Source organism: Telopea speciosissima, chromosome 3, assembly GCF_018873765.1.
Source record: "Telopea speciosissima isolate NSW1024214 ecotype Mountain lineage chromosome 3, Tspe_v1, whole genome shotgun sequence".
NCBI lineage: Eukaryota > Viridiplantae > Streptophyta > Magnoliopsida > Proteales > Proteaceae > Telopea > Telopea speciosissima.
The window spans coordinates 70,716,295-70,730,254 of NC_057918.1; the positions used below are offsets into that span (position 1 = coordinate 70,716,295).

The following is a 13,960-nucleotide window of genomic DNA, read 5'->3' on the forward strand; positions in this document are numbered from 1 at the left end:
AGTAGAGAGCTATTTTCGGGGTCGGGCTCTTATTAAGGTAAGAGTCTGTGTAAAGTGTGATTTCGTATTGCGCTGGGATCGTGGCTCGATCCTTATCCCGTGATTCTTGGGATGTGCTGTTGTGGTCCCGTGATCCCCGGTGGGGCGTTATGGTAGCTTCTGTGGAGGAGGGCTCAGCCTGGGAGGTCGGCCTGGTAGGTCAATCTCGGTAGTCACCTCGGCTTGGGAGGTCGGCCTGTTAGGTCGGTCTCGGCAGTCAGCTCGGCCTAGGCTGTCCTGTGTATGCTCTGTCAGGAGTTTATGGCTGACTTGTGTGAGCTCGGCTCTGTCAGGTGACCCATCGGAGATCGGGTCGGCCCAATTTCCTGCTCAGCTCAGTTCGGTTCTTGGATTGACCTCAGGTCGGCCACGTGGCAGTTTCTAATTGGTGAGGTGATTTTATGCCCTATCACGGCCTCAGTGCTCGGCCTCGGCCTCAGGCAGCCGTGACCTCAGTGCTCGGCCTTGGCCTCTGCCTCGGATTCAGTCCCTTGGCTCGGTTCGGCCAGGTCAGCTCGGTTCCATGATAGCTCGGCTCGGTCCTCGGATTCAGTTCCAGTATGTTTACTTGGCAGCTTTTGGTTGGTTAGGGGATTCTATGACGCATCACCAGACATGCCTTCATCTCCTAAGTTCTTCTACCCTCGCCAGCCATGGCTCTCTTACAACCAGAAACCATCTCTTCTAATATGTTGTCTTCTTATCGGGATTACTGGATTTTCTTTCGGATTGGTTGCCATTTTGAGGTCGAGCTCTGGGTATAAATGTAGGAATGCTGAACCTAGATCTGTTTCGATTGTTTGGGAGAGGAGTAGCAGCAGCGGTGGCGTTGGGGTTGGGAATCGTGTTGGTTCTGATGGAGATCAGGAGAGGTATAAGGTGATGGGGTTTGTTGGTATTCAGACCGGTTTTGGATCTGTTGGAAGGCATAAATTGTTGAGGAAAACTTGGATGCCTTCTGATCACCAAGGCCTTCAATGGTAACTCTGCCCCTATATGTCTTGAAATCAAAAAAAAAAAAAAGAAAAAAAGTTAGCATTTTGCTTTTTGGATCTTATCTGTCTGTTTGAATTGAAAAAATCAGAACTTTGACGATCAAGTAAATTTGGTTCCCACTAAGAGGAGTGTAGTAATTACTGAATACTGGTATTTTAGACTTAATTTTGTCTGCCAGCTTTGCTAATTCCTGAGATCTAGATCTACCGTTTGTTTGTGCTCTGAAAATGGTGGAATATGGATTTACTCTTTTGATCATCTCTTGCATCATGGAAAGGAACTCAGTACTGATTACACCATCGAGCAGGCAAGATTTACCGGAGAGGATAGTGGAGCAGAGCAGTGCAGAGATGGTTTGTAGATTTATAGCAGCAGCAGAGTGGAGCTCCCTCACTAGATCGCTCCCCGGCAATGATTTATTTCTTCACAGATCGCCGGAGAATAAAGTGATTGGTGAAGGAAGATGACAAAGGAACGTTGGTTTTGGAGGAGATGGGTTTGGGCCACCCTTATGTCTCGTAAGGGTAAAATGGTCAATGTTAAAAATTGAAGGGTAATATAGGATTTTTAAAAAATTTAACTATAATTAACGGTTTACAGTTGACGGTAAGGGCTTATTTGTAAATCATCCAATAATTTAGGGGGTGCACGTAAAAAGTGAAATTAGGGGGTGTTCTGTTATTGTTTCAAACACTAGGGGGTGCATGTAATTTGCTATTTATTTATTTATTTATTCAAGGAAAAAGGAAAAAACAATAAAAAAATAAAGATGTGAATAGGTACAGTATACACATTAGGCTTAGAGAGGCTTTTCCCATGTTTTTTTTTGTGGCAAAATAAATACTTGTGTTAGGGGTGTCAACGGGCCGGTTCGGGCTTTTCAGTTTCGGTGTGACTTTTATAGAAACCGAAACCAAACCATTAAGAAATGTTCGGTTTCGGTGCGGTTTGGTTTCATGTCGGTTTCGATTTATGATAACGGGTTGATATCGGTTTAGATTCGGTTTGGTACCGGTTTTATATAACTAGTAAGGTCCGGTTAGTGCTAATTTTTCTTCTCTTTCTCTTTTAAGTACATAAAATATTTCAAATACAATGCATCTTTGTATCCTATGTCCTATGGCCTATGGATACAATTGGTTGGGTAATCACTAACAAAGGATATGAGATAAAGTGAGAAACTATCACAACACATTTAGGGGGCAATGGGGCATTAGGCATTTACTGATTTATTCATTTATCGGGTTAGGTCGGTTCGGTTTGGGTTTGGGCCTAACGGTTCGGGCTAACGGTGCACCATCGGGCTAGCCCAAACCAAACCAAACCATTTGCCTCTCTGGATCCACAAACCGAACCTGAACCATTAAGAGTTCGGTCCGATGTGGTCCGGGCTGGTTCGGGCCGGTTTCATCGATTCGGGTTGGGTATTAACACCCCTAACTTGTGTATATCTAACTGAACTGTTTCTCTGTGTTTTCCAACCTTAGCTTTTCTTGTCAACTTGCTGGCCTTCAAAATTACTAGTCTATCCTTTTAAAACATATTAACAGAGGTAAAAATAACAATAAATTTAGATACATCATACAAAGGGGAAAAACTAGGGCTGGAAAACGTTCGGCCAGAATTGGTGGGTGTTGTGATCTTGGGATCGGATCAACCGACATTATCCGGATCGGATTAGTCAATATCAGTTGGTATCGGTCAGTATCAATCGGTATCAATCAAGATAATATAAAAAGCTTAAAAATAAAAATTAAAAATTTTGAAAAAATAAAAAAATATTCAGTTGGATCGATCAAGGATCGGATTGGATTGACCGATCCAACCGAATTGGCTAATCCAATCAAGTAGTCAACGATCTAGTCAAACCTTGTTGTATCGGTCTAATCTTGGAATCAACCTCGATCGATACCAATCCGATCCGAGATTACGAACCACGCTTGGCGCAGCCTGGCCCCCAACTCAAAGAACATTTGGCCAAAAAAAATATGTTTGACTGGAGACTGTTGATGGTAAAACCACAAGCTAATTGGACTGATGATTTTCATGTTCGATACAATGGTCTAAACATCTAATCCGAGATAATTGATAGCTTTATGGCTTGATTCATAATTTTTCTTTATATTTTGGCTGCGTAGATGGGTCACTGGTACAACACTGCATACATCAAAGACGAATTACATCGAAAGAGAGGGGAGAGCCCATACGGTAGGCCCAGCTGGCCTGATAAATTTTCACTGGTAATTACTACTTTAACCTCTGTCCCAATCCCTAGACTATAAAATGTTGTTTTGAGACGCCTCCATTTACCCGACTCTGATGAAAGATGGTTTAAGGAGAAGAGAGCGTCTCCATTCTTCCAATCTACATCTGCTATGACGGCCCTTTCAGTCCTTGCTTTATCCTGAAGAAACTCTAGTTTTGCTTGTTCTCCATTCTGTTGGGCCTTTCTTTAAGTTTTCCTTGTTTTAGCAACATCAAGGTACGAATCTCTGATTTAATTTTTTAGTATTTTAGATTTCTCTCCTCTCTCTTCTTCCTTCATTCTTTATTATTAATCCTGCAACTAACCTCTCTTATTTTTAATTTTAATCCACATGGGCCATTTAGAGCGCTACAGTAGTTAGCTAACTGGGTTTATCTAGGAAATCATGCTGTCCTTTACGTTTAAATTGAGTTTGCCTCTTATATGATGGAAGATTTCAGATCTTATTTTCTAGAATGAGTTATTCTATTATTGTTGTCTTGCAGATTATTTAAAGTCAAATAGCAATGGGGCCAAACCATTCTATTAATTGGCTCATCGTAGTAATCGCTGATGCAGAGTTTGCCATAGAACGATCACATCTCTTGCATTATAATTACAAGGTATTGGTTGTTTTCATTTAACCTAATCCCAAATTCTTGCTTAATCTAGTCGTTTAAATTGTGTCATGCATGGAAGTGACTATGATCTTTGCGTCGCAGTTAATCAACAATATAGTGGATGTGTGCACAAATTGGATCATCGATTTACCAGGGAATTCTAAGGTTTGTTTACCATTTTTTTTATGTAATCAATGTTTTTTCAAGTAGAACATATATTTTCTGTGTGTGTGTGTGTGTGTGTGTGTGTGCATGCATGCGGGTGTTCTTGCAGGCGTGTGTGTAGGAGCATTGAGATGACATTCTATAACTCCTGAAGCAGAAAGCTATAATTTATATGGGGTGATGTTCTCTGTGCTGCAGCGCAGGCACATGGGGGTGGGCGCAATAATCACCTGCCCCCTGCACAGGCTGCCCATGTGCCTGGGCGTAGCCTGCGCTGCGGCACAGAGAACATTCTCCCAAACTCAAAAGGAAGATACAAGATTTCTTGCATCTAATAAATTGTAGGCAAAAGTTATACTTCTTCCGTGGGAAGAAGAATCACTTCAGCCACTTTTTTAGGATCCCTCCCCTTCAAGAAAAGCAGGCAGTGGCTGCACTTAGGTAGAGTATATGGCGACGGTAAATTTTTACCGTTTCTATATACCTCATTAAACTGCAGTTTTAAACAATGTTACTATATATAATTATTCAGCAGTTTTTATAGACCCCGCCTATGATTGTCCTAATTAAAAGTGGTATAGCATTAATTGTAACGGAAGTGAATGCGGTATTATATTTTCAATGGTGGTAATATTTTACCGCCGCTCGTTGGTCCTAATTAAAAAGGGTAAGTTTTAACCACAAGTGGAGTGAACTATTTTTTATATTTAATGGTGATAATGACTAAGACACCTCCTTAAGTCATTAAGATTTTTTCCTAAAATGCTGAAGTATTGTAAGTTGTGAAATCTTGAAAGCATAACTTGAAGAGAACCAAATATTTCAAGCTTGCTCATTGAATCTAGTTCTTCAGGTTACTTCTTAGTGATTCACTGTTGGAATTTATTGATCATTGCTCATTCCTTCTTGAACCCATAACTTGATTTCTTGTTTATTCTATGTTATACATTTTATTTTCTTATCTTCTAGTTTTCTGAACTAGTTGTTCTATGAATCTATATATTAATTATAGATAAACTAAGTAGATTGTTATATACTGTTATGATGAAATAATGTCCTCCCTTTATATATGATTACTTTTTATGAGTTTTTTTTATCATTTTTGGGCAGAACACAATACAGAGGAACGAGGGAACCAACCTTCTTAATGCAGAAGGTTTAGATTCAAGTAGTGGAAGCAACCCATGCCCACCTAAGAATAACTGCTGCCGCCCCAAGAGGGAAATATTCCAAGATTCAAAGGGGTAGTGATGCTGCCGAATGGTTAGTGCATCAATCAAACTTGGAAGAAGGGATTCACATAGAAACTTGCCATTGATTGAGCCCACTGTTCAGGAGCCTAACTTCCAAAATCTTCACAGCACTGAAGCCATTCTTAACATGATCAAAGTTTATGGATTTCTGCATGAGCCATTGCTTAAATATTGGAAACAATGGAACCATCCAAAGACAGGCAAGTAAAGAAGGGGTCTGGTACCATGAGCTATTTCACATTGAGTTAACCCCTAGTGATGTTGGGAAGCGTAATAGGCTTATAATCCCAAAACAATTGCAATTCCATATTTATTCTCTCTAGCTCCTGAAGACCATGCATTTTTTTTTGGATAAGCAGCTTAAGCTTTGGATCCTCCAGTATAGTTACTGGAAAAGAAAAAAAAAAGAAAAGCAGCAGGAGTTATGTTATTAACCAAGGATGGAACAGTTATGTTAAAGACAAAGAGTTGAATGCGACTACAGAAGAATATATGGGGAGGTGGGAACGATCATATAAATCGATGCAAAGAAAAAGAGTGAAGAAATTAGAAATGACAGTAATTAAGTGGACTCACAACTTGGAATGGAAGAGAACCTTGGAGTTTTAATAGAGGAACAAGGCAGGAGAGGAGAGGAAATTAAAAAAAGTTTCAGATTATTTGGAGTCTATATTGGCTAATTATAAAGAAGATGGAGAAGATGCTTTCAGTTAAAGATTGTTTCTTTTTCTTTTTCCTTCCCTTTTTATTCATATGTGAAAAAACTTGTATTCTCAATTTATAAGGAGATTCTCAAACCTCTAATGCATATGCTTTTAAGACATCGATATTCAGTTTACTAGTGTTTTGTACTTTATAAATGGAAGTCAAAATCCAGATTAGCCAGTGATATTGTGGGAAGATGTTGAGTGGATTATAGACCTGTATTTGATGAAAGATGGGGCCAAGCCCCAAAGTAAATTCCTTTTTTGCGGCAATTAAACTGACCGATCAATCTGTTATCCTAAGTGTAACACCAGTAGTCTGTATATTCTCTAATCAGATCCTTGTACTTAAGAGACACGTCTCAGTTGGAATTGAAACCAATTGGTTTAACTAGAACAAAATTTTAAAATTTGGTTGAAGGAATGACTTTCTTTACAGCATATGTCTCTACCAGTTAATAGAGACTCATTCTGGAATGGATTTTAACACTTCTGGAAGACATAATTTGCTATTGATGGATCTGCATAAACTTACCAAATGGACTTAAATCTGAAACCATAGTAAGTGCAAAGCACAAAAAGGAGATCCTCAATGTAGATCAACCTCACTCCCAATCTGTCTGCTTTCCTATCTGTTCTATTTTTATTTTTTTTGGGATAAACCTATCTCTGTTGTTCACCCCTCTGTGGTTCAGTTTTATTTTCATCTTTGTTATCTTCCAAGTACTCTGAATCATACAAACTATCATCTGTATTAGAAATATAATGTAGACAAACAAGTGTGCGCTGTGTGAAGATGCTTATCATCAAAACCATGAAAGAATCACCCAGGTGAATATCTTTCATTGTTCTTGTTTTTTTCCATTTAGGAAAATTGTTTCAGGGTTTTTTAAGCTTTCTTCTTGATGCCTTCAAGATTTAAGTCATAGTGTGTATAGTATGTTTATGCTTACAGATAAATGACCCCGAAAGTTTTAGCATCTCATTGTGAAGAAGGACAAAACAAAACAGAACTGCTGTAGTAAATTCTTGGTCATATTCTTCTGTCAAGCACATCACACATCTGCCTCTCATTAATCATTTTTGTCCAACAAAGTAGGAAGCATGCTTTGTCATTGCAATTCATCAAACATGTAGACGAGAATACATTCAGATCAATGAACAGCATAATCATAAAGGTTTCCTCAATTCAAAGAGGATCTGAGAAACTTCAAGAGTGTGTTTGTGCAGTATGGTGAGTTCTTATTTGTGCGCTCTATTTATCTTTCTTACATTCTTGACGCCATCCTTCAATTTTTTGTGTTCCACTCCACCCACTAGCTCCACCTCTATTACTTTGGTCTCCCGAATTCCAAATATTAAAGTCAACCAACACGTTGGCTTTTTCTTATGTGGAAATAGAAGAATCAGAGGGGGAGGAGGGGGAGGGGGGGGGGGGGGGAAGAAATATAGTAGACCAAAAATGACTTTAGAGAAAGTGGTGAGAAATAATGCTTTGGTTAACAAATGTAGATAGGGATCACCATGCCATCAACGCACACACACCAATGAGAGGCATGATTTAAAGTATTGTTATCGGATCGCCCTTATCGATACTGCTAGCCAATGATCCTGATACATTGCCGATACCGTATCGGTGAAATGGTACATACGAGTAAAACAGTCAGAAAACTTGCTTTTTTAGGAAAATTAGGGGCAATCTTGTTCGATATGGACCGATCTGTATCAATATTGAAGGTGGCCGATACTTGATCCAATATCGTGCACTAAAACCATGATGGTAGGGGGAATCGACGGTCCATTCAAGATGGACCAAGGGATGGAGGAGAGAGCAAGTGAAAAAAAAAATCCCATGTGAGAAGATAGATGTAGGTTTGGTGGGCATGTACAACATTTTCCCCAACGATAGAGTTGACTAGAGATAAGTGGTTTGAGTTTAGGTTTTGATGTAACCTCACCTAGGTTACTTGAACAAAGGATCAGGAGAGTAAGTTTATACAGGCTCAAAAGCAATCACAAGTTGTGCAGAAATTGACAGACTTGCACGGCTTCAAATAAGGATTGGAACTTCCTTAATACATATTAGAATCATTGAAATACAATGGACAGTTAAAGAGGATTCACGGGGCTACAACTTTGATCAATAAAGTTTCTTCAAATTCTCAGTGAAGGATATCCAAAGTTGTGCTAGAAGTGATAACAATTGCAAAAACAAAAAAAAGGTAACCTGGATGGAGTGAAGGGTAGAGTGACTTACTTCTCTTCTAGGATGAAAATCTACTTTAATGGTGACCTACAACTCTTCTAGGATGTAGGCGAATAACAAAACTCCTACTCTTCTAGGAAGGAGAGAAACTTCTTCAAGATTTCTTGGTTGAACTCTTCTAGGTTCAAAAGGGAGAACTCATCATGGTTCTGACATATGCTCAAAACAATTTTTATTTTCATCAAATTCTAATCTATTACAAATAAGATGTTAAGGTTTAGGGTTTAAGCACAAGGTTGCTTAAAGCATTACACCCTAAGTATCTAGTTTGGAATACCCAGACTGCTGCTTCCAGCTAGTATATATAGGAAAACTAGGGTTTAGGTCAGATGGACTAATTATAAGATTGCCCCTCACAGCCTGAGCATTAATACAAGTAGGATTATATTAGAACATATGAAGGGATATTACATAAATACCCTTACAATCTTCTCCTATGTTCTACATATATCCACCACACATGTATAGAAACCATTGTTCAATCAGTAATTGAATCAATATAAATTGAATATCAATAATCCAATAAATCAAATAAGTAAACTTCAAGAAATAAAATTAGGGTTTTAGATCAAAACTAAACCCAACAATAAATCTGAAGTTCCATATGCAAGTGGCCAAACCAAAAGAAATAATCAAAACGAAAAGTCCTTGCAATCCATGTGACTTTACTCATCAAGTAAGTCATCCTCATCGAGATCCAGGTTCAACTGTTCTCCTCCATCTTTGTCATTCTCTGTAATTTGTCAAATATGAATTTCATAAGATAATATGAATTCAATCATTTGTACAATAGTATCTAGTTCAACAATAAGAACTTAGTACATTCCATATATGGCTGAAGGTAAATAAAAAACAATAAGCATCATCATCAAGTTTCTTTACAAGAACTCAATCCTATATAGTCTCTATCATAAGGACCATACCATGTTTCCATTTGGAATACTGTGTTTGTCATATCAGTTATAGATTTATGTTGTATCATCAAATTTGGAATGGTACACCATACTATGAAAGAAATGTCATCAAATTTGGAATGACATAAAGACTAGCACAATATCATTGAAATATATCAGACATTTTTCATATTCCTTTGTGGAATAACAAAGTAAGAAAACTTCACATGAAGAATTTACTATACCATCAAATTTGAAATAGTTTCACAAACCCCCATACTTAGTAACCTAACCAAGTTATCTGAAACATGTAAACTGTCCCGAATGCTTACCAAGGCTAGATGAGATTCGAATAATTCGAAATAATACTGGATTAGGTTAAGACCTGACTAAATGGTCTTTAACCCCATCTCCCCCGTAGTTTTGAATGTTTGATCTTTATTCAACCTCTTTGTAAGGGCATCTGCTGTATTATCCTTCGATCTCACATCAATCAAAGTGATAATCCCTTGTTTTGTTCTATAATTCAGCATAGCTTGTTTCAGCCTGATGTGTCTCCTCTTACCATTAAAAAGTGAGTTATTCACAATCGTTTTTGTTGCTTGATTATCACAGAATATAGATATGAAGTTTAACTTAAAACTCCTCAATGGAATATTCATGATTAGATCCTTTATCCACTCTGCTTCATCTCCTGCAGAGGCTAGAGCATAAAATTTCAATTCCATAGATGACAGAGCAATACCAGTCTGTCTCTTGGACTTCCATGCTACAGCTGCTTCTCCTAGTGTAAATACATAACCACTAGTGGATCTGCTGTCTCCCAAATCTGAGCACCAAGATGCATCAAAATATCCTTCCAAAGTTAGAGGATGTCTAGTATAATATAGAACATAACCAAGAGTACCCTTAAGGTATCTCATCAGCCTCGTCAGGGCATCCCAATGCTCTTTTTCAGGATTACTACTGAAATGACTCAGCATGCCTATCGTAAAGGCTATGTTTGGCCTAGTGCAACTCATTACATATATGAGACTACCAATCAGTTTAGAATATTCTAACTGATTCACGGTGTCGCCTGTGTTAGGTTTTAACCATTTGTTATAGTCATAAGGTGTCTCAATCGGTTTACAATCACTGTATCCCCAACTAGAAAGTAGCCTCTCAATGTAATGAGACTGACTAAGGGAGATCCCTTGCTCATCGAAGCTGACTCTCATTCCAAGAATGGTGTCTCCCACACCAAGATCTTTCATGTCGAATTCTTTGGACAATGTTTCTTTAATGTTACTCACTACAGAGATATTAGAACCTAGAATCAACATGTCGTCTGCATACAAGTAAATAATTGTGACCTTGTTTAACTTAGACAAAAAGTAAAGACACTTATCCGAGTTGCTGGTTTGAAAACCAAGGCTCTTTACTGTCTTGTCAAACTTCTCTGCCATAATTTAGGTGCTTGTTTAAGACCATAGAGAGATTTGTGTAATTTACAAACTCTTTTTTTTCAGAACCTTCCATGATAAACTCTTCAAGTTGGTTCATGTAGATTTCTTCTGTTAGGTCTCCATTAAGGAAAGACATTTTTACATCCGTTTGATGCACAATAGTACTCAATAGATGCTATGGCAAGAAGAATTCTTATCGTTTCCAAATGGCAGACCGGAGAGTAGATGTCAAAATAATCTATCCCTCTCACCTGGATATAGCCCTTAGCTACTAATCGTGCTTTATACCTGTCTATAGACCCATCTGGATTAAGTTTCTTCTTCAGTACCCACTTACACCCTATTGTCTTGGCCCCTTTAGACAGATCAATAAGGTGTCAGGTCTCATTCTGCATTAAAGAGCTCATTTTCTCATCAATGACTTCTTTTCATAGCAGTGAGTCCCTAGATCTCATCGCTTCCTTATAAGTGGATGGATCAACCTCTAAATGGTAAGTCACAAAATCCTCACCAAAATCTTTAGGTACTCTATCTCTAGTAGATACTCTTTTAGGTTCTGATTCAGGGAGCATTGTGGGAGTAGTGTCAGAAACAATTGGTTCAGATTTCAAAGGTGATTCTGTAACCATTTCAGTCAAACCAGGCATGGTCAGGCCTTTATCTCTGAGGAATTTATCTTCAAAGAATATGACATCCCTAGATTCTATCACCACATTGGTTGATAGATCCAAAAATCGGTCTGCAGCAATGTCTTCTGCACAACCTAGATACACACAAGTGTTTGTTCTAGGCCCCACCTTAGGTCTCCTAGGATCTTGTATCCTAACATAAGCTATACAGCCCCAAACTTTAAGAGTGTCATATTTAAAGGATTGGTTATGCCATAGTTCATAAGGTGTAGAAGTCAGTTTTGAATGTGGTAGTCTATTTAGAATGTGATTTGCAGTCAACACTGCTTCTCCCCAATAGCAAGAGGGCATGCTAGCTGTCAATAACATGGAGTTTAACATCTCTGTTAACGTCTTGTTCTTTCTTTCAGCTATGCCATTTGATTGAAGTGAGTAAGGAGCAGTTGTTTCAAGGATTATGCCTGCAGATGCACAAAATTTCTTGAACTCTGTCAATTTGTATTCTCCTCCCCTATCACTTCCAAATCTTTTAATTTTCAAGTTCAACTGATTTTTTACCTTATTCTTGAAAATTTTAAAATTTTCAAATGCTTCATCTTTAGATTTTAACAGGTATAAATGACAATATCTAGAAAAATCATCTATAAATATTATCAAATATTTTCGACCTCCTCTAGTTGTGAAGCTTTTAAAGTCACAAATGTCAGAATGTATCAGTTCAAGAAGTTGAGTGCTCTTAGAAATCGGTCTAAAAAGTTTTTTAGTTATTTTGATTTGAGCACACACTTCACATCTATTAAATCTAATTGAAGTGTCTAATGGTAAATTATGAGTTTTAATTAATTTGAGCATTTTCCTATAGTTCACATGTCCTAACCTACAGTGTAGTATTTTGGGATCAAGTGAAATATGGTTAACCTGGTTTATTGTATCATTAGCTAAACTCAACTTAAACATACCATTCAAATTATAAGCACATCCAAAATAAAAAGAGAACAGACAGTGTTACTCTACCACTACTAAAAGTAATAGACATGCCAACATCAAGCAAAATTCCAATTGAAATTAAATTCTTTTCAAAATCAGGAAAGATTTTAATATTTTTCAAAGTAAGTATTTTACCTGATGAAAGAACCAGGTTTGCTATCCCTTGTTGAATCACTTCCACGACGTCTCAATTTGTAATAGTGACAGTCTCTGCTACTTGAACAACATCAGTGAGCAGGTCCTTGCTATTGTAAACATGACAAGTAGCTCCAGAATCTAACCACCAATCTGAAGATGTATTGGCCAACTCCTTACCCTTGTCAACCATGACAACAAAGTTAGTAGGCTCAGTCTTGTCCACCAACATGTGAACTTCCTTCTGTGGTGTGTCAGTGTTCCCTTTCTTAGGACCCCTACACTCAGATGCATAGTGACCCCATTTTTCACAGTTGCGGCACTTGCCCTTCTTTTTAAAGTTAATCTTTTTGGCCTCCAACTGTTGGGGTTCTTTCTTAGGTGACTTAAATTGCCTAGGATTTTTCTTGGATTGTGAAACTAAATTGGCAGATGTCCGTTGTTGTTTCACCATCTCCAAGTTATTCCTGGCTCTGTTCTCATCTTCGATTCTAATGAACCGTTTGAGATCATCTAGCCCCACTTGTGTTTTCTTCCTATGCATCTCAGTTTTAAAGGAATGCCAGGTAGAAGGTAACTTAAAAATAATTGCACCCACTAAGAATGCATCAACAACAGGGATATTTTCTTGGTTCAATTTTGTTCTCAAGTTCTCAAAGTCTGTTACTTGAGGAAGTATTTCCTTGTCTTCTTGAAACTTGAAATCCATAAACTTGTCAACTAAGTGAGTTTTTTATAGGTCCTCCTCCTTTTTGAATTGGGCTTCTAAGTTTTCCCAAATCTCTTTTGCAGTCTTATATTTACTATAGGTCTCTGCCAGTCTATCTGACAGGCAGTTCAATAGGTAGTCTTTGCAAAAGTCTTCATCACTTATCTATTGGGCTTCAGTTAGGTCCGTGCAATTAAAAAATTTATTTACTACAGTGTAGAAAATATTGAGGTACTTCAGTCCAAACTGAGTCCTCCTTTTTCAAGAACTGAACTCAGAACTACTAAAGCTTTCCAATTTGATAATCACAATTGGAACAACATGTTTCTTCATTTTTACGTGATTTGTTTATATGCCCAAGGAATAACTCAAATAAAAATAAATGCTCAAAGGAACAATCACACCTGAGATGGAGAACCCTGGATTTAAATGGCGGAGGAAAGGATCGCAAAATTACAGTGACGTCGGCTCTGATACGATGTTGACTGCTCGCAGATAGTGGCCGAACCCAAGAAAATAAAACTTTCTGCCAAAGCTGTTTTTTTTTTTTTTTCCAAACAACCAAAAGGTTTGTACGGACAAAAACTGATTTTGTCTTCTTCTACTTTTCCTTTGTTTTTTTTTTAATTTTTAATTTGAATAATCAAATCAAAGGAAATAGAAAAGAGATTTGAAAACAACGATTCTGTAGATCTTCCACTTCCACTTTATTTGATTTGACAAAACCAAAAGAGACTTAATGCTTTTCCAAAGCAATATATCAGTTTGACCGTTTGTAATCAAACCACCATGGAATACCTTTGATTAAAGGTTCTCTGACAAAAAAACTGTAAAACGTCCTTCTAATTTTCTTTTTTTTCTTTTTAAATAT

At 37.7% G+C, this 13,960-nt stretch overlaps 1 protein-coding gene across 1 annotated transcript in view; it reads left to right on the plus strand.

Annotated features, from left to right (window-relative positions):
- Positions 1 to 6,396, plus strand: part of LOC122654714 (protein PHR1-LIKE 3-like) — a 31,779-nt gene extending 25,383 nt beyond the window's left edge. Inside the window, exon 8 of the mRNA XM_043848928.1 lies at positions 6,261 to 6,396. The gene's annotated coding sequence lies outside the window, so the exon portion shown is untranslated. The remainder of the gene's footprint in view (positions 1 to 6,260) is intronic.
- The last annotated feature ends 7,564 nt before the right edge of the window (positions 6,397 to 13,960 follow it).